The sequence below is a fragment of the Vicugna pacos genome, chromosome 5, assembly GCF_048564905.1.
Source record: "Vicugna pacos chromosome 5, VicPac4, whole genome shotgun sequence".
Taxonomy (NCBI): Eukaryota; Metazoa; Chordata; class Mammalia; order Artiodactyla; family Camelidae; genus Vicugna; species Vicugna pacos.
In genome coordinates this window covers 67946806-67967557 of record NC_132991.1, presented here as the reverse complement: position 1 = coordinate 67967557, position 20752 = coordinate 67946806, and positions in this window count along the sequence as shown.

Here is a 20752-nt window from a genome sequence, read left to right as displayed (position 1 = left end):
ACTGTAGAATACTTTTCACAGATATTTTATTTCCCAGGTTAAGGAAACTGCTAATAATCTGAAAAGGAAAGGCTTATTTACCAGTGTTGCTTAATGCGGTGCTATTCTTGATGATAGTATGAACTTTAGTCCTAGTCTGTTGTTGAATTGCTTACCATTTTATTAAAAATGCTAGAGCTGAATTGGTAAGAGTACAGCTAGCACATTAAGAAAGATGGAATAAGAGAAGTGAAAAAATAAAAGTGTGAAACACCACTGACATCTTCACTATCAAAGTAGACACTTCTTCAAATCAATGTCCCCCCACCCCGTTCATCTTCCCAGACATAGATAACAGCCAGATAAGAACTGTATAAAGAAACAGAGAATAGAACAGTGGTTACCAGGGGTGAGGAGGTAGAGGAAGTGGGGAGAAGTTGGTCAAAGTGTACCAAGTTGCATTCGTGTAGAATGAATAAGTCTAGAGATTCAATGTACAGCGTGATGGCTGTATTGATCATACTGTACTGAATACGGAGAACTTGCTGAGAGAGTAGAGTCAGGTGCCCTTACCAAATGCACACAGAAGGTAACTGTGAGGGGATGATACGTTCATTAGCCTGACTGTAGTGATCATTTCACTACGTATGTGTATATCAAATCACCATGTTGTACACCCTAACATATACAGTTTTTATTAAAAAAATCACATGTAGGCCACACTTCATCTGCTCTTAATCATGCATTCTAAACAGGGTGATATCATCCCCAAAGAGGTGACAATTGGCTTACATAGAGTATTCCTATGATACTAACATTTCATGGAGGAGGGGAGTGATTTAAACAAAAATGTCTAATAAGGTTCCTCCTGGGGAAGGCATACTAAAAACAAAAGATTGAGAAGCACTGCCCTTAATGGTATCTTTGTGCTGTGTAGGGGAGATGATTTATTTCTGGTAAAATTACTTGAATCTTAAAGAATTTGATATTTATGTTACAGCATCAACTAAGAAATGACCATGATAGGAGGAAGCCAGAATAGTAGCATAGCCAGTGAATCATGGCCAAGCCTGGGGCAAACTGACAGGCTTCTCAATGACCTTACTATGAACCTAACAAACCAGGGCCCACGCGGACTCTTTACATTGGCATAAAAAAATGAGAGGAGGTAAATCTTTTTTTTCTTATTTACAGATTTTTATTTACAGAATCTATAGTTTTCACGTGTACACAGCCATTCTTAACTGACTACCATTTAACTAACTTGCCAGACTAACAGAGGTTCCCATACTCTCTGTGATACATCCTGGCTGAGGTCCCTGGCACTTTGAAAACTCCAGGCTACTAGTGACTCACTATTGTAACTCTTGCGTCTGTTCTCCCTCAGTTGAGTTACATGCTCAGCAAGAGTCAACTTGGTTTGCTCCAGAACCTGTCGATACCATTTGCATTTGTTCTTGTATTTAGCTATTGCACAATAAAAAGCAGGTAAGCATAAGAAAGCAAAGAGAAAGAGGATTATTGTCTCTACAAAGATCAAGTTGAATGCTTTAGAAAAAATCAATAAAGAGGGTCACAGATTTACACTGAAGACAGTCAGAGCGGTTGTACACTTGTCCCCAGCCATGCACAAGTTCAAGTGGGGAGAAGGCAGATCTTTGGATTTAGCCAATTTTGGGGTTTTGCCACAGGAGTATGAAGGAGGGAAAGAAGGTCTAGGGAGTTAAAGGTGTGTGTGAGTTGGTGAGTATAGTGATGGATATTGGATGGCTGAGGAGGCAAATGAGAACAAGAAGGTTGTGAGAGACAGTGAAAAGACAGTAGGCTTGGTCAGATGAAGGGAGCTGGGGTAAGAGAGTCAGCTGAAATCTCGGAGGTTGTAATCAGAGAATGGAGTGCTTGAAATTGAGATACAGAGCGGGTGCAGTTAACGGTCATGACAAGATAGCGTTGTAGTGGCCAACTCAAAAGGGGTGAGTGAAAAGGATATGAGAGGCCAGGCTATATCAGAAGTATATTGAAATCGCCAAAAATTACCCCAGGAATAGGGTTGGAGAGAGACAGTGAAATGGCTCCGGGAATTAAGAATCACATGTGATTCAGTAAGTGGCCAATATGTAAGTGCCAGAGGTGCTCAAAAGGCAGAGAGGGCTGCGGGCTGCCATGGCTGGGAGAGGCGTGCTGGCGGAATGTGGTGACACCTCTGGGTGTCAGGTTGGGAGAGACAGAGAGGACAGGGGAAGGTGTTTCAGGTTGTGGGACACAGAGCAAGCAAAGGCCAAATGATGGGAAAGAGCGTAGTGTGTTTTTGAGGTCGATGAGTTTCCCAGGTGGGGCAGCTTCGGACTGGGAAAGGTTTAGCATGCTGGACTGAGGAGTTTTGTTTTTGTGCTTTTTCACTTTTTCCATCGCAATTATTGTTTGGCTGTTGCCTTTAGAATTCTCTCAAAGCCCTAATCTTGACTGATGTCATCCTGTGAGTCAGACTAATTGTTGCATCGAAATTTGGAGGCTGTGAGAAATTGCCTACTCTTGTAAACAGAGGTAAATAGTCAAATGCATTAAAAGACAAAAGGACAGGTGGAAATAGATTAGAAAACAAAAATTTAGTGTGCACCCATGTTCACTTGGAGGCTATATTTTTGGAAGCTCATGTCTGGTAAACCTCAGTCTTAATCTTTGAACCCTGATCTTAGAGCTCTTTATCTTAGAATGCCACCCCTTCAAATTTGTGGTTTCTTTCCATAGAACTCAAAGTAAACTAAGTTAATTCTGCCATTTCCACTTCCTTTTGGCTTTCCATTCACTATTTTTATAAAACATGGTAGCAATTTACTGATTTGAGAAGAGATATGGAACTACCATGAGAACTTACATATAGGGGGCAGTCTGACCAAGGTCCTCTAATTCTTTAGCTAGAAGACTATGGAAAGCCAAGTTAACAGAAAGCTTCAGAATAAAAGCAATTAAAATAAAAGGCAATTTTTTTTTGGAGAAGACAAATGTCTAGTGACATTAGGCTCTGTGTATACCCAATGTGTCTTCCTGTAACTCTTCATCACTTACTTCAGTCAGGGTCCTGCTGGGAAAGAGATGGAACACTCAGAAGTTTCCTCGAAGAGACTCTACCATGGGACTCTTTACAGGGTCATGGGCCGGGTTAAGAGAACTAACAAAGATGACTGAGCACTGGGGGGACTAACATTGTGGGGATACTGATACTGCTCCTCGGTCTGAAGGGTCAAGGAGAGAGAACGGGGTTGGAAAACCCAGCACGAGCTGTAGCCACGAGAGAGCGGGTGTCCAGCAGATGCTGAGGCCCTAAGCAGAGGATGCAGACCGTGCCCAAGCCTCACTAGTCAGGGGAGGAGTGGACGGAAAACACTCTGGTCTATGTCTCTCTTCTCACCCTCCAGCCTCATCCAGTTGGTGGAACCCAACTGGAAGCCAGAAGGCAAGAGAGCCCAGATAATGCAGCCAAAGTGGCCAACCTCTTACAGTAAGAAAGAGAAAAGCCAAGGCTAGCTCTGGAGGGGAAAAAGAGCAACCAGCACCTTACTTTTTCAACTCTTCAATTCAATTAAAAACCTGAAAAAATTCTTTTTGTTGTTAAGCCACTGATGGGGTTTAGAAGTGGGCTCGATAAATAGGCCATACTGGGGAATGATGCATATGAATGGCAGGTGGAAGCCAAAATACCATGCTTGTGATTGGTCAAATTAGATCGAAGGGAACAGCTTGGTGGCAGGATCTATGGACTTGCGCATTGAGTCCTGAATTCACTAGTCTTCTCCATCCAGTCTCAGCCAACATCAGAACACATGGGAGAGAAAGAGAGTGCGTGCTTTCTATGGCAAGTTGCCTCCCTTCCCCAAAGGAGGATGGGGAGGCATGGGGCAGGCCTGCCCACCAGGGCAAAGCTGGAAGTGTAAAGCCCAGCACATGCCCTTTGAGGGCGGCTAGCTCATGCCCAGGAGGAAGACGGGTGAGGTTGGACCACACATGCCCAGTTACCCCTCCTAAATTGACCAGGCAGAGATGCCTCTCCATTGCCTTGGAGCAGAGTGAAGGAAGGGCATTGGAGGGGACTGCCCTTTCCCTACCACAGTTTCTCATTCACTGGCTCATTCAGCTTAATGCTTTAGGAGTTAGGCATCCTATAGATAAATGAATAGGATAGGATCTATCCCTACATGGTAATAAGAACAGCTAACAGTGACTGAGGATGTTCCTTAATGCAGGATGTGCTTCTCATTCCTTTCTCATGAAATATTCACAGCCACCGTAGTCGACAGATACTAATACAGTTGAAGAAACTGAGGCTTAGCAAAGTTAAGGGACTTGCTTGAAGTCACAAATCAGCGGCAGCGCTGGGATTCAAATCCTGCAGTTTGGTTCCAGAGGGAGAGTTCTTAACTCCTCCCCATGTCACAGGCCAGTGCTGGAAACAAGCTGGTGAACAAATAATTACAGTGTAACGGATGAGGGAAGTGCTGATGCAGGGATGTACAACGTGCTAAGGGAGCCGAGGAGGGAGTGGCGGAAGGAGCCCGTGTGTTCGGCGTTTGTGCCGTTTCCCTCGTGTACTGCCAGAAATCAACACAGTGGAGTCTTTATTATTACTATCCATGGATCCGGATACAGAGCGCAATTCATGTTGCCCTGCTGCCCCTCCCAAGCATAACAGCACTTAAAATAATTTCTCCCTGACATCTTGGACCCCTTCCAAGGGTTCTGTTTCAGCTTTTGGACAAGGCAGAAACAGGAAGAGGATGTCCTAATGTTCCCTGACTAGAGACCTAAGTTGGAATTTAGAACAGTTTTGTGATTAAAATCACTGTTAAGATTCTGTCATCCTATAATATGTATATGTGTGTGTGTGTCAACTATAGTATGTAACAGCCATGATACATGTGCTATATAAAATCACTAAAATCAGCTGAGATGGGTTAAATTTCTGGAGATGCATATATATATGTCTTATGTCAATGAAGATGATGATTTTCTGTTTATAAAGTGGAATTTTCTCACCTCATAGACTTTTTTGCTACGACTTTATTATAATTTAGTAGCAATATATCGTAATTTATGCTCATAACGTAAGACAAATTGACTTTTCCGTTTCATACCTCTAGGTAGAAATGGTTTCAATTTGGCTCCCTTTCTCATCTCAGCTCATCTTCGAGATATTGAACATCTATATCTTTGGTCTTTGTATTACTTGATACTGGAGGAGATGCCATTAATTTTATATGACCAGGCTGGATACTGTAAACAGGTGCTGTCTGCTGCCGCCAAGTGATGGCCTATTCCTGCCAGGATATTAAGCACATCCTGCAGTTCGGTGTAAACACCAGGTGGGATTCTAATCCATTCAGCACAGAGTCCCTTACTCTTTCCTCTTTAATGAATGAAACTCTGTGGGAAGTCCCTGCTCAGAGATTCTCCGAAGGTTTTCAATTCAGCACATCTCACACTAAAAGGACCCCAGAAGAGGGCTGGATCCATTACTCCCAAGCCTCCCCTATTCACAACATATTTCCTGGAGTGATCTCAGAAACTTACAGGAAAGTTTGAGGTTAACATGTAGCCCCTTCCTTATACTAGATCACACAGGGTTTCAGGGTTGCAGGGTTGGAGAAATCTTCCCTCCTTTCCAATGCTGAAATTGCCCGGGGCATTTGCACCCCTGACTCATTACCACTATTTTCCTATTAGGGCTAGAGAGAAGGCAAAATGAAGCAAGCCAATCCTCACAGCCATGGGATAACCTCTGGGTCTTAAGGTAATCCAAGCAGTGTCTTTGGTCTATAGAATAAATCTTGACACTACTCAGACCCACCCACAGCCATCATCAGGGAAGTGTCCCAGGAGGAGGTACAGCCCAGCTTACCGTTCTGGCCAGATGTCACCACACAAAGTGCAAGGACCCTGTAGTTCTACACTCATGACCTTTTCTTCCTTAAGCATACCAGTATATCATACTGGCATGGCGGGGGGGGGGGGTCTGATAAATAGAGTAATTTTGGAGGGGGGCACAGTGCAATGGCTTTGCAGGAAAAGAGGCTGTGTCTTCTGATAACTTAACACTGTCAAAGGAATAGTCTGAAAATTGACAATTGTGGCAAACGACTGGCTGCCTCTCAATATTGAGTTTCCATTTTTTCCCTATAGTAATAGAATCCCCAGTATGTAGCTGGGAACAGCCTTGAAATTCTGTTGGTCATATGGCTAAGTTCTGGCTAACGGGGTATAAGCAGAAGTGATGCCATCTCTGGGTTGTGCTCCTAAAAGGAAGGGGCAGGCCCTCCCTCTCCATCTTACTGTCTGGTTGGCTGGAATGTGAGCGTGAAGGTGACCCATCCTGGATCATGTGGGTCCAAGGACAGCAGAGCTAGATCACAGAACGCACTGTGTCCTTGAGCCTTGAGCTGCCACACCAGCCCCGGACTGCCTACTCCCAGACAGTTAGATGAGAAAGGAAAAACCATCTACTGTGTTTAAACCGCTATTATTTTGGGTCTCTGTCAAAGCAGTCAAGACCTCAGCCTAAGTCGGTGACGCTGGATTTCAGTAGAATAGAGTCAATTTTAGTTGAGAACATTGCCTCCTTAATTCAATGCATCTGCTTCAATGGGTGGCATTACTCTTCTCAGAGCTCTGTAGCTTCCACTCGGGGTGCTGGGGGTGGGGACTACGCAGAGAAAGAGAGAGCTATAAAGTTAGGCCTCAGATAGATTAGGGAGTGGAGAGCCGGACTTTTCATTTCAACCCCTAAATCTTGTCTAGAACTGTCACTTATTCCAAACGTGGCCCTAGTTCCCTGGCACACCCTATGACTGACGTCTGGAAGAGCAGAAGTACCTTCTCAGACATGACTACAGTGTTTGAACTTGTTGCTAGAACATCTTGAAATTTCCATATTCTATCCCAGGAAAAGAAATCTAGTTCTTTTCGTTGATGCCACATTCTTCTCTAGCCAGAAATACAAGAAAACAACTGTTTGCTGTGGCTTTTTGGCAGCACTCTGAAGTGTGGCCTGGATCTGGGAACCCACAATCCAAGAATAAGGCACCCTTTACATACAAAATTGTTGCATTTGGGTAGGTCCAGTGTGAAGCCACTGTCTCACAGGGCCAAAAAAGAGCTTATTTTTCAAGTAAGTGTGCTCCACTGTTTACTGACGACTACCAAAATAATTATTTCCTGTGTGGGTCACTGGGAGTGAGGTAATCCCAAGGAAAATGTTCCATTGTGCTTACTGGGCTGGGCAGAGCCGCAGCTCCAGCCCTTCTCTTAAAGGGACAGTAATAGTGCTGAATGATAAAGTTGGATTCATGTGCCCCTTGGACGGAGATTCATTTTCTACCTGATGCTTTCAGGATCTTATGAGAGGTGGCAGTGTGGCTGTACACATACGCATTAACATATCTGTGGGTGCCCTTAGCATGTTGGTTCATTTACATAGGTTTATAGATGTTGAGAAGGAGAATATCTATAAGAGCCAAGATAATGCTCTCTGCCCCATCAACGTAAAAGCAGAAACTTGCCTTGTGCAAGTTGTTATTGGTTTCCTTGACTGTCTTGAGCCACTTGAAGGCATGCTTCATTTGCCTTTGTCTTCCCAGCCTGTACTAACGGGCACATCGCTGAATGCAATGCTCATTAACCATCCGTGGGTGAATGTATAGCTTGCAAAGGAAGTGAATTCCAGGGAGGGGTCTACTGGTCCAAAGCTGATTTCCCTGGTCCCATGACACTGAGATGAGAGAGTTTGTCAAAAGGCATGTCTGGCCAGCCAGGACTGGAGCATCCCTGAGCTCTCAAACTCCATGATTCTAGAGATTAGACAACTCTGTGCTTCCAACTGCCACCGTCCCTGGAGCAGTAGGCACAGAATTCTCCACACCAGTTGTTGGATCCTGGCACAGTGGGCGGATGGGACTGTGGCAGCTGGGTCAACAGGTGAAGCCAATCTAACTGGGCCAAATGGGGTCCCACTTCTGGTCCTAAAGCAGAGGCGTGCTTCTGGTTATATACTATGTGATACCCTGCCTCACCTTCCATTTAGGAGTTTAACCTGTACATTAGATTATAGAGTTGTGGACTAGAAAAGGCAATGCTCAGTGCTGATTAACCCACTTCCCAAATCATTACTGAGTGCCAGCTATGTGCTAGGCATGGTATTGGCTCTGGGGTTCAGCAGTGAGCAAACTAGATGTGGCCCCTGCAGTTAAGAAGTTTAGCGTCTAATGCAAGAGACAGACAAAAACACAGATATGTAGAAAAATTACAAACGTTGGCCATCTAAGAGAAATAAACAGGATAATGAAGGAGGGAACCAAAGAAGTATCCAATTTACATAAAATGGTCAGAAATGACTGCCAGGAGGAGGAGCCTTGGGAAGAGCAAAGGGGAAGAACATTCCAGGCAGAGGAAAGAGGTCATGTTAATGACCTGACACCTAAAAGAGATCGCTGTTTGAGAGGATGAAGAAACAATGCTCATGGGTCTGTAGCAGAGTGAATGACAGGGAGAGTGTGCCTTAACTGGCAGAAGTCCTCCAAGGATTTTTGGATCTACCGTGAAGGACAGGATGGCAAGTGGAGGATGTGGAGTGTTTGCCGAGTGATCAGCAGGCTTAACACTGTTGTCCAGGACAAGAGTTCTGAGTCTGAGTATGGTCCTTCCACTACACGTTGAAAGTCCCCATACAATATGTCCCACCCTGTTGCGAATTGGTGGGCCGAATGGAAAGAAGTTGGGATTCACCTAAAATGCAAGAGAAAAGCAAGTGCAGGTAGAACTGTAGAGCTTATGATTCTGGCCCGAGTATCAGGCACAGATGAGAAAGCCATGGCTGGGAGTGGCCATCCATCCCAGTCAGTGTTTGGAACCGGAGGCTAAAGACAATACTGATATTGCCATCTACAGTGTTCCCTACACCTCCTGCTCCTTGATCTTCCAGCATAGAGACAACTGGGAAGTGGCCTTTAGCAGCATTAAGATGCTGTCAGATTTCTAGGGCACGCGGTGCTTTGTGTGTGTGTGTGTGTGTGCGCGTAAGTGTGAGTGAATTATGTGTAGACTGATGAGATGCTGATGGCAGCCAGATGTACTGACTTATGGGGTTCTTGACCAGGGGTCCAATGTAATCATGGACAGGTAAAAAATTACATCTTTATTTTCACTAACCTCTCTAAGTGAAATTTTGCATTTCAGCAATATACTCGGGCAACAAACCACAGTAATTTTAGTAGTACTAGTGGTTGCCATCAGTAGAAATCACAGCTATTTTCTATCACATTATCTCAAAATAAATTATCTCAAAATATCACTTATGCCCATCACTACTTCAGAATGACAGTAGTTATCACACCGGGGCTAGATCTTGCTATTAAGTGTATTAGTAAAGCATATTTATTATTATATCATGTTTTAACAAATATTTAAAAACTGCTTTTCAATACTTAAGGTTTTGTTTGCAATCCGTGTATTTTTAATTTTTTTAGGCTTTTTTCTTTTTTTATATATATATTTATTGAAGTATAGTCAGTTTACAATGCTGTGTCAATTTCTGGTGTACAGCACAATGCTTCAGTCATATAGGAACATACATATATTCGTCTTTATAGTCTCTTTCACCACACATTACAAGATATTGAATATAGTTCCCTGTGCTGTACAGTATAAACTTGTTGATTGTCTATTTTATATACGGTAGTTAGTATTTGCAAATCTCGAACGTCCAACTTTTCCCTTCCCACCCCTTCCCCTGGTAACCATAGATTTGTTTTCTATGTCTGTGAGTCTGTTTCTGTTTTGTAAATAACTTTGTCTTTTTTTCTTTAGATTCCACATATAAGTGATACTGTATTTAAAATTTTTTTTTTTGCATTTCAGAATAGAAGTGTAAGAAGGGATTTTTAGGCTCCTAGACTGCCAAAGTGGACCCTGACATAAAAAAGTTAAGAACTGCCCGACTTATCAGACACAGTCTTGCCAGTTGGACAATGCAATAGGAATGTTGGGGACAAAAGAGCCACATGTCCACTTTCCTTTTTTAAAATATATATTCTTTTCCATATGCTTTTTTGTTATAGGTTACTATAAATAGTTCCCTGTGCTTTACAATAAGACCTTGCTGTTTATCTATTTCATATACAGTAGTTAGTATTTGCAAATCTCGAATTCCTAGTTTATCCCTCCCCGGCTTCCCCTTCTGGTAACCATATATTTTGTTTCCTATGTCTGTGAGTCTCTTTCTCTTTTGTAAATAAGTTCATTTGTATCATTTTTTAAAAAAAGAATCTACACATATGTGATATCATACAGTATTTTTCTTTCTTTTTCTGGCTTACTTTACTTAGTATGATGATCTCCAGGTCCATCCATGTTGCTGCATATGGCATTACTTTATTCTTTTTTATGGCTGAGTAGTATTCCATTGTAGAAACATACCACATCTTCTTTATCCAGTCATCTGTCAATGGACATTTTGGTTGTTTCCATGTCTTGGCTATTTTAAATAGTGCTTCTGTGAACACAGGGTGCATGTATGCTGTCAAATTAGAGTTTCCTCTGAATATATGCCCAGGAGTGGGGTTGCTGGATCATATGGTAAGTCTATTTTCAGTTTTTTAAGGAGTCTCCATACTGTTTTCCATAGTGGCTGCACTAAACTGCATTCCACACCGTCTCCAGCATTTATCATTTGTGGACTTTTTAATGATGGCTGTTCTGACTGGTGATAGCTCATTGTAGTTTTGATTCACATTTCTCTGATAATTAGTGATATTGAGCATTTTTTCACGTGCCCGTTGGCCATCTGTATGTGTTCATTGGAGAAATGTCTGTTTAGGTCTTCTGCCCATTTTTGATTTTTGTTGTTGTTGTTGTTATTAAGTTCTATGAGCTGTTTGTATGTTCTGGAAATTGAGCCCTTGTCAGTCGCATCGTACAAATATTTTCTCCCATTCTGTAAGTTGTCTTTTCATTTTGTTTATGGTTTCTTCTGCTGTGCAAAAGCTTATAAGTTTGATTAGGCCATATTTGTTTATTTTTGCTTTTATCTCTATTGCCTGGGTAGACTGACCTAGGAGAACATCACTACAATTTATTTTTGCCTATGTTCTCTTCTCGGAGTTTTCATGTCCACTTCCATATGAGGCATTTTTGCATTCAGACTGAGTAGAAGAAGGGCAGACGCAATAAGTACCTGTCAACCCCATGTCTATGCAGGAACACATAGATGCTTTATGCAGCTTGTAGACCAATTCAGAATTTCTGAGAAACAAAAAGAGAGTGGTAGGTCCACAGAGCTTAGAGCTAGATCTGAGAGAACTCCCACCATCATGGCTACACAGAGTGCATTTCCACCAACCTTTCCTAAGTCAAGATCTGGGGAAGAACAGACATCATTTTCTTCAAACTGTGATCTCCAGGGCCTGGCGATGGTTCATCCAGCCAGCCTACACCCTCCGCATTCCCTTGGGCTGTAGCCTCAGAGATGACCTCGGCAAGCACAAAGCAAATCAGGAGCCGGTCTGCCACTCCCACTGCTCTGCCACCTGGTGGGGGTTATTTTTAGGAAATCTAATTTCTCAGCAGAGACACAGCACCAGCAGCCAAGCCCTGAGAAGTCAGCATAGTTCCCAAAAGTCTGAGGCAGCAACCAGAGAAATTCAATGCTTTTACTGAAATTACAATGCTTCTACTTCTGCATTTTGAAGGGAGAGAGAGAAAGAGAGGGGAGAAGAGATGTTTGTTCACTTCTTCAGAGATTTTAAACACTGAATTTAGTCTTTAACAGGCTCTTCTCTCTCTCCGACCCTCCACCCTCCACCACACTCACCACTGAATGGTCATTTCTGAAGGTGCCTCTCCCGTTGATTCACACTTTCTAGTGGAAGCTTGTTCTGAAGCGATGGTTTAATGACAAAGAGTGAGGAGTCAGACTCCAGGCATTTGTCACCTTTCCCAAGATCACTGTCTCAGAGATGGAAGTAGTGTGCTTCAGTCCTTTTCTGTTACTTACTAGATCTCCCTCTCCACAAAGTGGACCAAAAATAATGGCTCCTACAGGGGTTTTTATGAGATAATGTGCATGAATTGAAACATGCCTGGCCCACGTTAGTTAATCTCTAACTCCTGTAACTTCCATTTTCCTAGACAAGTGTGAAAGCCTCAGAGTGGTTTCCTCCTTTTCCTTTGATGCTAACGTATTAGCTTATGTCCTAGTCTATTTCCTATCTCTCCTCCACTTCCCCCCCACCAGATTATTCTCTTTCTCTCCTGTTCCTTCAGTCTTTCTCTCTGTGATGTCTTCCATTCCTGAGCCTGAAAACATGCTTCCCTCTGTCCCTCCCCACCCACAAACCCTTCTCTAACCTCTCATCTCCCTCTGGCTCCTGCTGCCTCCCACCCCCACCTTTGGGACCTGTCTTCTTGCAGGGAGGCAGCCTTCTGTTCTGGGCCGCGTGGGGGCTGAATGGTAAAGACTCTGCCCCTATAGGCAGGCCTGTGGCTTACTAGCGGTGCCCATGACTGGTAGGTAAGTCTGGGGTGCAGGTCTTGGCTGCACACTTAGCAACATTCCCCTGGATTACTTTATCGCTGGTATATACATCTTCACTGTCAGGACTCCTTTGTCTTTCCTCATCTACCTGATTTGATTTCGGACTGACTTAGCAAGTAGAAGGCCATAATTTCTTAGTTTCCTTAAACCTCAACAATGGAAAAATGCCAAGATTTAAGGGCCAGATGGGGAAGAGCAGCCTGTAATCTGATCTGTGGTCATGGCTGTGTTATAATCCTCACAGGGAGTCACAGAGCCTTCCCCATCCTCCCCCGTGTCCTTCCCATGCTCCCACTGAACCAGAGGAAGGTCCCGGAAATCCTGTCCAGCTGCAGTTCAGGCAGTGAGATCAATCAGTCGGAGTTCGTTTAAGAGATTAAGCCTATTTGAAAGCCTGGGTCCAGCATGCTGATACCTCCGAAATCGGTAACAGCATCTCTGACCTGCACACTGACCTGTATCGTGAGGAGTCCTCATTGTTCTCAGTACAAAGACAAGCTCCTCAGCCTGGCCTGACCACCTGTCACCTCCCGTGCCTTTCCTCAGTGCTCCTTCTGCTCCAGCCACAAGGAGCTCCCCGTGGTTCCGTCAGCAAGCCATGCGCCGTGGGCTTTCGCAAACAGTGTGCGCTGGCCCGGAAGGAAAGCCCCAGTCTCCCCCACTGCTGGTCTGGCCTGTTTTACTTTCCCTCCACATCATAGCAGCCCTGCCCTGAAGCCCTCTCCAGGCAAGCTAAGGGCTTCCTCCTCAATGTCTTTGCAGGTTTCTAAGATTTGTCTGGTGGACCTTGCCTTGGGCCAGAGCCTCTGTGTTCTTGCTCCTTAAGCTCTTCCTACTGGGCTTATTGTAGTATTTCAGTTACAGCTTTTTTTCTTCTTGTCAACTTCCTTTATTTCCATTCAAATATTTCTGAAAGAAACACAAAATCTTCAATTTGATTGCCTGTACACACAGGAGGTTAGTAAAGGTTTTTAGTCTGTGTGTGTGTGTGTTTATTAAGATGTGGAAATATAATGCTTTTCCCAAAACTTAAAGGAAAAAGTAAGCTTTAAAAACTTGGGGTGCTTTTAGCTTCGTACTATATCTGGCATATAGCAAATGCCTAATATGTTTTGGCTACAGTTATATTTATAATTATTAATATTACAATTAGTAGTAATAGGACCCAGAACTTGAATGCAGGTTGTTTTTACTTTAAATTTTATTTTTTATGGAGGTGTAGTTGTTTTCATATCCAAGCAAGTGTGGGGAATATATTCCTCTGGCCTGACATTCTCCATAGGAAGTGGAGATTGTATATATTAGCTGGAGTTCACCCAAGCTACTTTTGGGACAAACAGGATCATGTGTTCCGAACAGAGGTCAACAGCTGTTCCTCCTCTGTGGCATTCCAGAGATGTGGACAGATGTATTCAGGCTGACCTTCCTCATTCAGTGAGTGTGGGAACGGTTGGGAAGGGTAGGGGGAGGGAGCTGCAGCAAGGGGGAGGGTGGGAAGGCTCCCAGCGGGCCCAGTAACATGAGAGACATTGAAAGCAATGTTAAAGTTAATGGTTCTGTTTCCTGGAGGTTCTGTGCTAAAAAGCATGTTAGGGGATGAAGGCTTTTACTTTTCTGAAAGGAGAAAAAGCAGGCATGACAGTTTTCCCAAGCCCTGGACAAGATTGTACTTCCTGAAGAGGCCAGAGGTCGCCTCCTTACCATTCCACTGATGGCACAGTAGGGAGCAGAAGAGGGTCAACTCAGTTTCAAGATGCGAGGGGGAGTAAAACACATTCCTTACCTTGTCCTCCCAACCCTAGTCATATTTAATTAACATTCTTGTTTCTAGAAGATATCCAAATGTCCCAGTGACTTCAAAAAATTAAAAATTCAGCCAACACAGGGCGCTTGGTAACTTTGTGTAATGCCAGCCGTAAGGAGGTGCTGGTCTTCTTCTGGGACCGAAGGAACATGGCTCCATGAGACCATTAGATGTCCAGAATAATGGGATTTGAGAACAGCACAGTAGACTTTCCTGAAAAAAGTATCTGAGTCCTCAGACTATCACTTGCCACCCTCTCAGAATGGTTTAGCGTGAGTGTGATTGGTAACAGTCTTTCACAGTCTTCAATGGCAGTGATTGACATTTTCTGTCTGTATCTGCCTCTGCACACCTCCCCCACCCCTGTTCTGCCTTTTTTCTTTTTCAGATTACCAAGCGGACGAACCTGTTGTCGTGGAACTGTCCTAAAGCTCAGATCAGCATTGCCTGGGCTCCGGATATGACCTTGCTGACAGCACACAAATTCCTGATCTCATCATAATTAATTCCTCCAGGGTGATGTCAGAACTACACCTTTTTTTTCCCTCTTGACTGGGACTGCAAGAACATAGGGTCAGTAGAGAAGTAAGGAGAATCTCATACTCCTGGCTGAAGGCTTTGCATGTCATGTAGAATTCTTGCTGAAACTTGATGAAGTTGTGCTGAAGCTCAGCTGCGTCCATCAAGAAAACCCATGCCTCTTTAAAAACCCTGCCCCTGGCCACTGCACTGTCAATCACAGATTCAAGCTGTTTGTTGATCTGATTAGGATTGTGTCTGCTTCCCCCATGATGTTCAAATCTAGAGTTCACTTTGTCTGAGTCAGACCAAATCAAGTTCAAATCCCTGCTTTGTTACGTGCTGTGTGACTTTGTGAGTGTGGGTAGATTACTTAACCTCTCTAAGCTTCTGCTTCCTTACCTACCAAGTGGAGATAATAGTACCAACCTCCTAGGGTTGTTGTGGGGATTAAATGAGACGATACATGCATAATGCTCAGCATGTAACGGCTAGCAGGAGGGAGGTACTGCCTCTACCAGTGAAGAGATAGGTCTGCCTCTCTTAGTGGTCAAAAGGTTTTTACGTAATTATTTTAAGCTACTTTTTACCATCTTTTTCATGTAGTCCTTGATAAAGCCTTTCAGATTGTTCTGAAAATATATCTTTTTGTCGTATTTCTTTACTCAGTGGGATTAGTCAATCAATACAGCAATTATTTCTTATTTCTTTTGTTTCTTTTAGTAATTGCATAATTTTTTTTAGGTTTTGGTCCTGCTGGCTTGTGATCATAAGTTAACTTTTTAAACTTCACCTTTGTCTATTTTTGTTAAATAAGATTTTCATACAGTTGACTGAGGTAATACCACACAGCTCAAAGGAAGAAACTCAGTCTTCATTATTTTCCCACAATCACCACGTCAGCATTTGAACCTCTGTGAGGCAGAACTTTGGGGGAAATTAGAAACTAAAATGAAAGGCAAGCTTCTAGCTGGAATTTAGATCAAAGAAGATGTTACCCTGGTAAGTTTGCTCTCTGTGCGTTAGAGATAGCCACAGGGATTCTCACCGAATGGCTTGACAACTAGGATTCTTGAAGACTCTTTCATGATGCTTTGTAGTTTATCTTGGTTTATGTTATTATTAAAGGATTGTGGACCAAGGAGGAATGATATGCTAATTTCTAAAATGATTCTGGTGGTAGTCTCGCAATGAAGTCAAGTCAATCCACAAAAATATATCAAACACATGTTCGATGATCTATTTTGGTTGATCCAACCAACATTTATTCAGCCCCTTTATAGTAAGCATGACATGGAGATTCATTAAATCTTATTTCTATCTTAAGGGTGGGGAGATTCACACGTTGTGTGACATGTGAACAACTTAGCGAGCGAGGTATTTTGATACCCATTTTTATACACAAGGAATTGAGGCTATGATTTTTTAAGATCATACGAATACATGGTGACCCAACTGGGATTTGACCCCTAAACCAGTGGGACTTCATGTCCTGTGTTTTAGCCACTGGAATTCCCAAATGTGTCATTATTTTCTCCCCACACTAGCTGGGTGTCCTGCAATTCCATTCAGTGCTGACACTGTTTACCTGGAGTTAATGTCACATCCTACAAGTTAAGGGCTCAGTCCCATAAGACCTCCCCCAACACACTTCAGAAGCCAACTGCAAGTCCCAGGTTGTCACTTGTACTTCTGACTGACTGGCTATGAATTGAGTTCCCACAACCCCCTTCTGAGGTTCAATAATTTGCTAGAATGGCTCACAGAGCTCAGAAAACCCCTTACTTGTCCTTACTGATTTATTACACAATAAAGACATGCTAAATGAACAGCCAGATGAAGAGATATGTAAAGTGAGTTCTGCATTCCAAGTGCAGGAGCTTCTGTCCCTGTAAAACTGGGGTGCACCACCCTCCGAGCTTGTGATGTGTCCACCAACCCAGAAAGCCTCCCAAACCTGTAGTTCAGGGATTTTTATGAAGGTTTCATAGCTTAGGTATGATTAATTATTAACTCAATCTCCAGCCCTTCTCTCCTCCCCAGGGAATGGGGGGTGGAGGCGGGACTAAAAGTTCCAAGCTTCTAACTGTGGCTTGATTTTTCTGGTGGCCAGCTCACATACTGAAGCTCTCCAGGAGCCCATGAAAGAATCATCTCATTAGAACAAAAAAATATTCTTATCACCCAGGAAACTCCAAGGGATTTAGGAGTTGTGTACCAGGAACTTGGGTCAAAGACCAAGTATTAAAACAGAAGATACTCCTAGCATCTTTATTGATCAGGGAATCACAAAAGTTTTAGAGGCTCTTGCTGGGAGTCAAAGATGAAGACCGAAACTCATATTTCTTATTATATCACTATTGTCACATGTCCCTAGATTCTTTTTTTCCCCAAGATCTTATCCCCAGGCTTATTTCCTATTATGCTTCAAACAGCTTGTAGAATTTGGTCACCTGTATTATATTTTTCTCTGACTAGCTATGTAGCTGGGACTTCAGTGTATGTACTGATTTATTAAGGTCATTTGTTTCATCACAGAGTATATGTCTTGAATTTCAAGAGCCTGGGTGGACTTAGGGAAACTGGAATTTCTTCAGAAAAATACAGGTTCCTTTTTATGAAATGCAGTTTGATTAAGTCTTCCTAGTGCCACCTTGGGTCACTACCCCCCTTCCCCTGCACCCTCTGGTCACACCAGCTCTCATAAGACATTGTGTTAGATGCCTCACACCAGAAAGGTAATGTGCATTCCCAGTCCTTTCGTGCTGAAGGAATTCACAGTCCTGGAGAGGGCTGACAGCAGGGAGGCAGTCCAGTGCTGTGATTATGGCATGATCGTTCAAGCTGGAAAGGTCTAGGTTTTAATCCTGGCTCCACAGCTTCCTGAGACTTCTTAACCCTTTCTCAGGGTCAGTCTTCCTTTCTGTAAAATGGGGATAGTAATAGCATGTTCCTTATAGGTTGTGTGAGTATGAAGTGAGATCAGGCACGTACAGTGTTTGGGTCATAAATGCCATCAATTATCACCGTGGGAAATGCGGTGAAGTCACAGTAGTCCATGCACTGATGGATTTAAGATCCCTTTTTTTATCTCTCTCATTTCTACTTCTTAGTATATGTGAATGCCATTGCGTTTCAAGAGCAAATGTGAAAGGACTCTAATGAAATGATTTGCTTCTTCAGTGTGATACATGTTAAAAAAAAAAAAAGGAAAGCAAGTGTCAAAGTTTGCATTTCTTTTTATTATAAAGAATGAAAACCAAATAAGGTTAGTCAAGTAATAAAATCAAGTATATTTCATTATCGTTTGTGTTAGTATGAGTCAACTAACCTCTCTGGGCTTCAGCTTCCTCCTTTGCAAAAGAAAGGAGCTAGGTCAGACAATTTCACTGTTTCTTTCCAGCTAAGGTTGATTCAGTTAAGCACTACCATATCCATTATAGTAACTAGATGCTGCATGCTTGAAGCACATATCTTTTCTATGCTTGAAGACAGTTATTACTTTACTCCTTAGCCTTTTGTTAGCAATCATAAGAAAGTGCAAGGAGTCTTTGTTTCTACTGTACGTATTATTAATCTTAAGATGAGTTTCAGAGTCTCTTGTTCTAGATCTGGGTGGTCTGGTGACTCCAGAATAGGGGAAACCTCTTAGAGAAGGGTGCCGTGCCTTCTATAAATTGTCCCTAGAAAACCATCAGGCCCTGGGTTAGGGACAGTTTCCCCTGGATCTTAGAGGGTCAGAGCCAGGAATCCTGGGTCAAATTCTAGAAGTGAATCTTCTCTAGGTCTGGGAAGATGCCTTCATCATTTACCTGCAGTTCAGAAGTAGAAGTGAATCATTTCCAAGGACAAGTTACTCTAAAGGGCAGAAAGATATAGTGGGATGGGAGGGTCATAAAGACAGTGTTTATGAGAAAATTGAAATATGGACAAAGAGGGTCTATCAGGAGGGGAAATACTTTTGATCTTTCATTTGTCAGACAAGGAGGGAAGGACATGAAGCCTTTTTTTCACTTATAGCTAAATTGTGAAAGATACTCAATGTAACTTTTTAAAAAAGCAAAAAGTATCAACACTAGGGGATTGTTAGACAACTAATGATTTGATTATAGGATGAAATATTGTGTCAATGAAATGAAGTTTATAAAGAATACTTACAGGTCATGGAAAAATGTCAAGATATAACATAACAGATAATAATATAGATCTGTTGAAAACTGTAAATAAAATCTGGTATTAAATATGTAAAAATCTTAATAGAAAAACATGGGAGGCAATGAAACAAAATGTCAACAGTGTTTGTATCAGAGTGGTAAGATTATGAATGAGTTTTGTTTTAATTATTATTTTTAACATTTAAAAAGGTAAAATGAGGATGACACCTGCACCCCAATGTTCATAGCAGCACTATTTACAATAGCCAAAACATGGAAACAACCTAAATGTCCATCAACAGGTGACTGGATAAAGAAGAGGTGGTATATTTATACAATGGAATACTACTCAGCCATAAAAACTGACAACATAATGCCATTTGCAGCAACATGGATGCTCCTAGAGAATGTCATTCTAAGTGAAGTAAGCCAGAAAGAGAAAGAAAAATACCATATGAGATCGCTCATATGTGGAATCTAAAAAACAAAAACAAACAAACAAACAAAAACAAAGCATAAATACAGGACAGAAGCAGACTCATGGACAGAGAATACAGACTTGTGGTTACCGGGGCGGGGGGGGCGGGGTAGAGGGTGGGAAGGGATAGACTGGGATTTCAAAATTGTAGAACAGATAAACAAGATTACACTGTATAGCACAGGGAAATATACACAAAATGTTATGATAAATCACAGAGAAAAAAATGTGACAATGAGTGTGTATATGTCCATGTATGACTGAAAAATTGGGCTGAACACTGGAATTTGACACAACACTGTAAAATGATTATGAATCAATAAAAATGTAAAAAAAAAAAAAGGTAAAATGTCCCTTTCTCTGAATTTTCTATATGAAATACATCCTACTTTTATAGTCGGAATAAAAAGCAACACAAGTTATGTTTTTTTAAAAACACACACACACACAAACTAGGGTAATCATACCAACCTGAGATTTTCAGGAAAGCAGAAAAAAATTACTGGAAAGTTTTTTTTAAATTGAAGTATAGTCAATTTACAATGTCATGTAAATTCTGGGGTACAGTGTAATGTTTCAGGCATATATATACACACATAGATTCCTTTTCATATTCTTTTGCATTATATGTTACTATAAGACATCAAATGTAGTTCACTGTGCTATACAGTAGAAACTTGTTTATCTATTTTATCTATATTAGTTAGTATCCCCAAACCTCCAACTCCCAATTTACCCCTTCTCATCCCCTTTCCCCCCAGGTAACTATAAGTTTGTTTTCTATGTCTGTGAGTCTGTTTCTGTTTTGTAAATAAGTTCATTTGTGTCTTTTTTTAAAGACTCCACATATAAGTGATACCATATGGTATTTTTCTTTCTCTTTCTGGCTTACGTCATTTAGAATGAGGATCTCCAGATCCATCTGTGTTGCTGAAAATGGAAAGTTTTTGAGAGAGCCTTCGAGTACAAGACCCTGACCCCGGTGCCAGAGGAGGAGGGCAGAGCTGGCCACGCCAGTAGGATGACCCTAAATGTAGGAGACTTGGCCAGTGGGCGAGGGCTGCAGAGGCGTGGTCACCTGCCCTGGGAGGCTGTTCTGGGCCTTCTTTCATGCCTGTCACTTAACTTTGAGTGATTCCTTCAGGGGCACACAGACCATGAGATACCAAGGGGCTTTTGGTTACCTTACTGTCCCCCTGAGGGTATGTGATATTTTCTGACTCTCCTTTTGCTTAGGGAAC